At 46.3% G+C, this 7,441-nt stretch overlaps 1 pseudogene; it reads right to left on the bottom strand.

Annotated features, from left to right (window-relative positions):
* Positions 1 to 6,913: 6,913 nt before the first annotated feature.
* LOC119937369 lies at positions 6,914 to 7,013 on the bottom strand (annotated as a pseudogene).
* Between the last annotated feature and the right edge of the window lie 428 nt (positions 7,014 to 7,441).

Raw genomic sequence — 7,441 nt, 5'->3', positions numbered from 1 at the left:
TTCTCTGGGCCTCAGTTCCCTCATCTGGAAAATGAGGATTAAAACTGGGAGCCCCCCGTGGGACAACCTGATCACCTTGTAACCTCCCCAGCGCTTAGAACAGTGCTTTGCACATAGTAAGCGCTTAATAAATACTATTATTATTATTATTATTATTACGCCATGCTGCATAACCAACATTTTCTAAAGGCTTTTTGTCAGTCCCTAGCACCAGGCTGACTCTGCAAAGCAGTTCCCAATCATCTGCGTTTCTTCTTGGGTGCGTGTCCCTGGGGGTGTAGTCGTTGGCGTATAGTAAATCTTCTCGCTCGCGTCTTCTCCAAAGATGCTCGTAAACTGTGGAGTGGGAAGATTTTCCCATCCCACTGAGGCTAGGATTCCAGATCGTGGCTGCATAGGATAAACGGAACTAAATTTGTTCAGGTACAGAGCCCTGCTCTACCCACTTTGGGCGGTGGATGGAATTAATAATAATAATAATAATAATAATAATAATAATAATAACAATAATAATAATGGCATTTATTAAGCGCTTACTATGTGCAAAGCACTGTTCTAAGCGCTGGGGAGGTTACAAGGTGATCAGGTTGTCCCACGGGGGGCTCACAGTCTTCATCCCCATTTTCCAGATGAGGGAACTGAGGCCCGGAGAAGTGAAGCGACTTGCCCAAAGTCACCCAGCTGACAATTGGCGGAGCTGGGATTCGAACCCACGACCTCTGACTCCAAAGCCCGGGCTCTTTCCGCTGAGCCACGCTGCTTCTCAAATTAGACAGCCCTAACTCAGTTCCGTCATCACCCAGCTGATTGGGTCGGTCTCCGACCCCTGATAAACTTCCCAAAGGCAACCAAAGTTCGACTTACCTAGTTCTGTGATGGGGTTCAACATCATCATCATCATCATCATCATCAATCGTATTTATTGAGCACTTACTATGTGCAGAGCACTGTACTAAGCGCTTGGGAAGTACAAATTGGCAACATATAGAGACAGTCCCTACCCAACAGTGGGCTCACAGTCTAAAAGGGAACATTATTTATAATTTATAATATATTATATAATATAAATATAAAATATAAATATAAAATATAATATATAATTTATAATTTATAACATTATTATAAAGTCTGTGGAAGCTGTACCTAGGTTTTGCTGCTGTTTCCTCTTGCATCTGATGTGCTGGGAATGATGACGATGGTATTTGGTCGGCGCTTACTACGTGCCAAGCACTGTTCTAAAGATCCTGTCTCTGTGCCACGCTAGCCTGAGGATACAATGCTCTTATTCAATGATGATGATGATGATGATGGTATTTGTTAAGCGCTTACTGTGTGGAAAGCCCTGTTCTAAGCGCTGGGGGATACCAGGTGATCAGGTTGTCCCACGTGGGGTTCACAGTCTTCATCCCCATTTGACAGATGAGGGAACTGAGGCACAGAGAAGTCAAGTGAGTTGCCCAAGGTCACACAGCTGACAATTGGCGGAGTGGGGATTTGAACCCATGACCAGAACTCCTTATCTTTCCACCCGAACCCTGTCCTCCCCCTGACTTTTTTGTTGTTGTTGGTATTTGTTAAGCACTTATTATGTGCCAAGCACTGTTTTAAGCACTGATAATAACAATGATGGCATTTGTTAAGCGCTTACTATGTGCCAAGCCCTGTTCTAAGCACTGATAATAACAATGATGGTATTTGTTAAGCGCTTCCTATGTGCCAAGCACTGTTCTAAACACTGATAATAACCATGATGGTATTTGTTAAGCGCTTCCTATGTGCCAAGCACTGTTCTAAGCACTGATAATAACCATGATGGTATTTGTTAAGCGCTTCCTATGTGCCAAGCACTGTTCTAAGCACTGATAATAACCATGATGGTATTTGTTAAGCGCTTCCTATGTGCCAAGCACTGTTCTAAGCACTGATAATAACAACGATGGTATTTGTTAAGCGCTTCCTATGTGCCAAGCACTGTTCTAAACACTGATAATAACCATGATGGTATTTGTTAAGCGCTTACTACGTGCCAAGCACTGTTCTAAGCACTGATAATAACCATGATGGTATTTGTTAAGCACTTACTATGTACCAAGCACTGTTCTAAGCACTGATAATAACAATGATGGTATTTGTTAAGCGCTTCCTATGTGCCAAGCACTGTTCTAAGCACTGATAATAACAATGATGGTATTTGTTAAGCGCTTACTACGTGCCAAGCACTGTTCTAAGCACTGATAATAACCATGATGGTATTTGTTAAGCGCTTCCTATGTGCCAAGCACTGTTCTAAGCACTGATAATAACAATGATGGTATTTGTTAAGCGCTTACTACGTGCCAAGCACTGTTCTAAGCACTGATAATAACAATGATGGTATTTGTTAAGCGCTTACTATGTGCCAAGCACTGTTCTAAGCACTGATAATAACCATGATGGTATTTGTTAAGCGCTTCCTATGTGCCAACCATTGTTCTAAGCACTGATAATAACAATGATGGTATTTGCTAAGCGCTTACTATGTGCAAAGCCCTGTTCTAAGTGCTGGGGAGGTTACAAGGTAACAGGTTGTCCCACGGGGGGCTCACAGTCTTAATCCCCATTTTACAGATGAGAGAACTGAGGCACAGAGAAGTGAAGTGTCTTCTAGACTGTGAGCCCACTGTTGGGTAGGGACCGTCTCTCTATGTTGCCAACTTGTACTTCCCAAGTGCTTAGTACAGGGCTCTGCACACCGTAAGCGCTCAATAAATACGATTGAATAAATACGATTGAATGAATGAACTGCTGTGGGTCTTTCTCGATAGTTGAAAGAGTGCCAGATCTTCACATATTGGTAAGTTTTTTCTACTGTTTGTAGACCCTCCTCCGCTGGGCCGTGTGATACCGTTGATACCGTGTGCGTGACTCAGTGGAAAAAACCTGGGCTTCGGAGTCAGCGGTCATGGGTTCAAATCCCGGCTCCACCAATTGTCAGCTGTGTGACTTTGGGCAAGTCACTTAACTTCTCTGTGCCTCGGTTTCCTCATCTGTAAAATGGGGATTAAGACTGTGAGCTCCCCGTGGGACAACCTCATCACCTTGTAACCTCCACAGCGCTTAGAACAGTGCTTTGCACATAGTAAGTGCTTAATAAATGCCATCATCATTATAAGCGCTTAGTACAGTGCTCTGCACACAGTAAGCGCTCAATAAATATGATTGATTGATTGATTGATTGGGCCACCTTAACACCCTGTGGGCCCGGGGCTAATAGATTTTGTGGGGGTCTCCTTCACGTGGCTTGTGACATCATTACATCATCATCATCATCATCATCAATCGTATTTATTGAGCGCTTACTGTGTGCAGAGCACTGTACTAAGCGCTTGGGAAGTACAAGTTGGTGACATATAGAGACAGTCCTTACCCAGCAGTGGGCTCACAGTCTAAAATACATCAGACTAAAATACATCATGCCATGTATTCATTCGTGCGATCGTATTCATTGAGTGCTTACTGTGTGCTGAGCACTGTACTAAGCGCTTGGTATGATGATGATGATGATAGAGGTATTGCCCTGGCTTAACTGATGAGTGCCCAGTGAGGAGCCTCTTTCATCCCTGCTCTGGCTTCCCTGCCACCACTCTTAAGCTCAGGCTGACCCCTCATGTGAATAATAATAATAGTAATAATAATAATAATAATGGTATTTGTTGAGCATTTGCCATGTGCCAGTACCCTACTAAGCGCTGGGGTGGATACGAGCATGTCGGGTTGGACACAGCCCCTGTCCCACGTGGGGCTCACAGTCTCAACCCCTGTTTTACAGAGGAGGGTAACTGAGGCCCAGAGAAGTGACTTGCCCATGGTCATACTGCAGACAAGTGGAGGAGTGAGATTAATAATAATGGCATTTATTAAGCACTTACTATGTGCAAAGCACTGTTCTAAGCGCTGAGGAGGTTACAAGGTGGTCAGGTTTTCCCACAGGGGGCTCACAGTCTTCATCCCCATTTTACAGATTAATCAATCAATCAATCGTATTTATTGAGCGCTTCCTGTGTGCAGAGCAATCAATCAATCAATTGTATTTATTGAGCGCTTCCTGTGTGCAGAGCACTGTACTAAGCGCTTGGGAAGTCCAAGTTGGCAACATACAGAGACCATCCCTACCCAACAGTGGGCTCACAGTCTGAGGCCCAGAGAAGTGAAGCGACTTGCCCAAAGTCACACAGCCAAGTGGCGGAGGCAGGATTTGAACCCGTGACCTCTGACTCCAAAGCCCGGGCTCTTTTCCACTGAGCCACGCTGCTTCTCTAACCCATGACCTGCTTGCTCCCAGGCCTGTGCTCTCTCCACTGAGCTCTGCCGCTTCTCTCCGTCCTCGGTGAATCTCCCCCTCGAACGGCGGCTCGTGGGGCTGTTGGCACGTTGAGCCCCATGGCAACTCTGCCGAGCCGACTTTCTCCCAGCCCAGGGTTTTGGGGAGCAGGGGAAAGGGGAGGACGGGAGGGGCGAGGGAATGGTCCGCCGTCTCATCAATCGTCTTTATTGAGCGCTTACTATGTGCAGAGCACTGTACTAAGCGGAGAAGTCTCCACTTCTCCACTGTACTAAGTGGAGAAGTCTCCACTTCTCCCTCCAAGGTCTGGTTGTTCCTTCCCCTTCCAGGTTAGCTGAGCCGGTTCGGCTGAGGCTGCAGCTCCATTTTGCTGCGGTGGATCATCATCATCATCATCATCAATCGTATTTATTGAGCGCTTACTGTGTGCAGAGCACTGGACTAAGCGCTTGGGAAGTACAAATGGCAACATATAGAGACAGTCCCTGCCCAACAGTGGGCTCACAGTCTAAAAGGGGGAGACAGAGAACAAAACCAAACATACCAACAAAATAAAATAAATAGGATAGATATGTGCAAGTAAAATAAATAAATAAATAGAGTAATAAATATGTACAAACATATATGGGGCTAATCGGGTTGGACACAGTCCCGGCCCCACTTGGGGCTCACAGTCTTAATCGTCATCATCAATCGTATTTATTGAGCGCTTACTGTGTGCAGAGCACTGGACTAAGCGCTTGGGAAGTCCAAGTTGGGAAGTACAAGTTAATCCCCATTTGACAGGGGAGGGAACTGAAGGACAGTCAAGTGACCTACCCAAAGTCACACGCTTTAGAGCCCAGGTCCCTCTGAGGCCCGTGCTCTGCCCACCAGTCCGGCTCTACCCCTGTCCTGGGGACTGTGGTTTCATTCAATCAATCAATCATCAATCAGTCGTATTTATTGAGCGCTTACTGTGTGCAGAGCACTGGACTGAGCGCTTGGGAAGTACAAGCTGGCAACATATAGAGACAGTCCCTACCCAACAGTGGGCTCACAGTCTAGAAGGGGGAGACAGAGAACAAAACCAAACATACTAACAAAATAAAATAAATAGAATAGATTCATTCAATCGGATTTATTGAGCGCTTACTGTGTGCAAACTGAGCGCCTGGAAAGTACAAATCGGCAACGTATAGAGACGGTCCCTACCCAACAGCGGGCTCGCAGTCTAGAAGGGGGAGAGAGGCAACAAAACAGAACAAGTAGACGGGTGTCAATACCATCAGAATAAATAGAATTGTAGTTATTGACACCTCGTTAATAAAATAGAGTAAGAAATATGTACAAATATACACAACTACTGTGGGGAAGGGAAGGGGGTAGGGCAGAAGGAAGGACCTCAATTCCTCTTTCCGCCCCACTACGGCTTCCCTGCCACGTGGTACGTGGTTTCCATGTACCTCCTGCGTGCAGCGTGGCTCAGTGGAAAGAGCACGGACTTTGGAGTCAGAGGTCACGGGTTCAAATCCCGACTCTGCCCATTGTCCGCTGTGTGGGACCTTGGGCAAGTCACTTCACTTCTCTGGGCCTCACTCATCTGGAAAATGGGGATGAAGACTGTGAGCCCCCCGTGGGACAACCTGATCACTTTGTAACCTCCCCAGAGCTTAGGACAGTGCTTTGCACATAGTAAGTGCTTCATAAATGCCATTATTATTATTATTATCCCCCGCAACAGGGCAGAAGTGCAGAGCGCGAAAGGACTTAGTTCTGCCTCAGTTATTGGCCGGTAGTTACTCTATCCAGCCAGGCTTGAAGGTGACTTTTGGCATGGGAGGGGTGTGAAGTTGGAAGCCATATCGTGGGGGCCTCCAAGGCAGGCGAGAGGTAGCCTGGGCCTCAGCCCCGTGAGACCCTGCTTTCAGCTGGCCCTCCTCCTCTGTCACAGTAGGTCAATCAATCAATCGTATTTATTGAGCGCTTACTGTGTGCAGAGCACTGTACTAAGCACTTGGGAAGTCCAAGTTGGCAACATATAGAGACGGTCCCTACCCAACAGTGGGCTCACAGCCTAGACTAGATTCTAGTCTAGAATCAGTCACGCTTCGTCCCAGATACCCAAATTACACCATATCCTTCGGGCCTCGGTTAACCAGGGCAGCGCGACATTATAACCCGAAGCAGGGTTAACTCATCTTTGTCAAAAGCCGTTATTGGGCGCAAAGCATTATAGTATATATTTGGGAATGGCTATAGAACAGAAACACTTGTTTGGTTGTTAATGGCATTTATTGAGTGCTTACTAAGTACTGTTCTAAGCGCTGGCAAGGTGATCAGGTTGTCCCATGACCTCTGACTCCAAAGCCCGTGCTGTTTAATACAACAGAATTAGCAGACATGTTCCCTGCCCATAAGAAGCTTCCAGTCTACTGGGGAAGACAGACATTAATATGAATAAATAATTTATAATATGTAAATCTACATATATAAGTGCTGTGGGGTTGGGGCTGGGGAGACTATCAAGTGAAGAGAAGAGTGTGGCTCAGTGGAAAGAGCTCAGGCTTTGGAGTCAGAGGTCATGGGTTCAAATCCCGGCTCCACCACTTGTCAGCTGGGTGACTTGGGGCAAGTCACTTCACTTCTTTACACTTTCGATCTCACTTCTCTAGTTACATACTATAGAAACGATCCCTGAAAGTATAGCCTCTGGGCCTCAGTTACCTCATCTGTAAAACGGGGATTGACCGTGAGCCCCATGTGGGACAACCCGATCACCTTGTAACCTCCCCAGTGCTTAGAACAGGGCTTTGCACATAGTAAGCGCTTAATCAATGCCATCATTAAGTGTCCAAAGGTCCCAGACAGGCGCAGGGATGACGCAGAAGGGGGAGTGAGCTGGGGGAAAGAGGGCTTAATCGGGGAAGGCCTCATCATCATCATCATCATCAATCGTATTTATTGAGCGCTTACTGTGTGCAGAGCACTGTACTAAGCGCTTGGGAAGTACAAGTTGGCAACATATAGAGACAGTCCCTACCCTGCAGTGGGCTCACAGTCTAAAAGGTGGGTTCACAGTCTAAAAGAGGAGGAGATGTGACCTTAGTAACGGTTTGAAGGTGGAGAGGGTGGTGGGCT

This window comes from Tachyglossus aculeatus, chromosome 1 (genome assembly GCF_015852505.1).
Source record: "Tachyglossus aculeatus isolate mTacAcu1 chromosome 1, mTacAcu1.pri, whole genome shotgun sequence".
Classification (NCBI taxonomy): domain Eukaryota; kingdom Metazoa; phylum Chordata; class Mammalia; order Monotremata; family Tachyglossidae; genus Tachyglossus; species Tachyglossus aculeatus.
The sequence above is the reverse complement of the archived record's forward strand: the minus strand, read 5'-3'. Positions and strand labels throughout refer to the sequence as shown.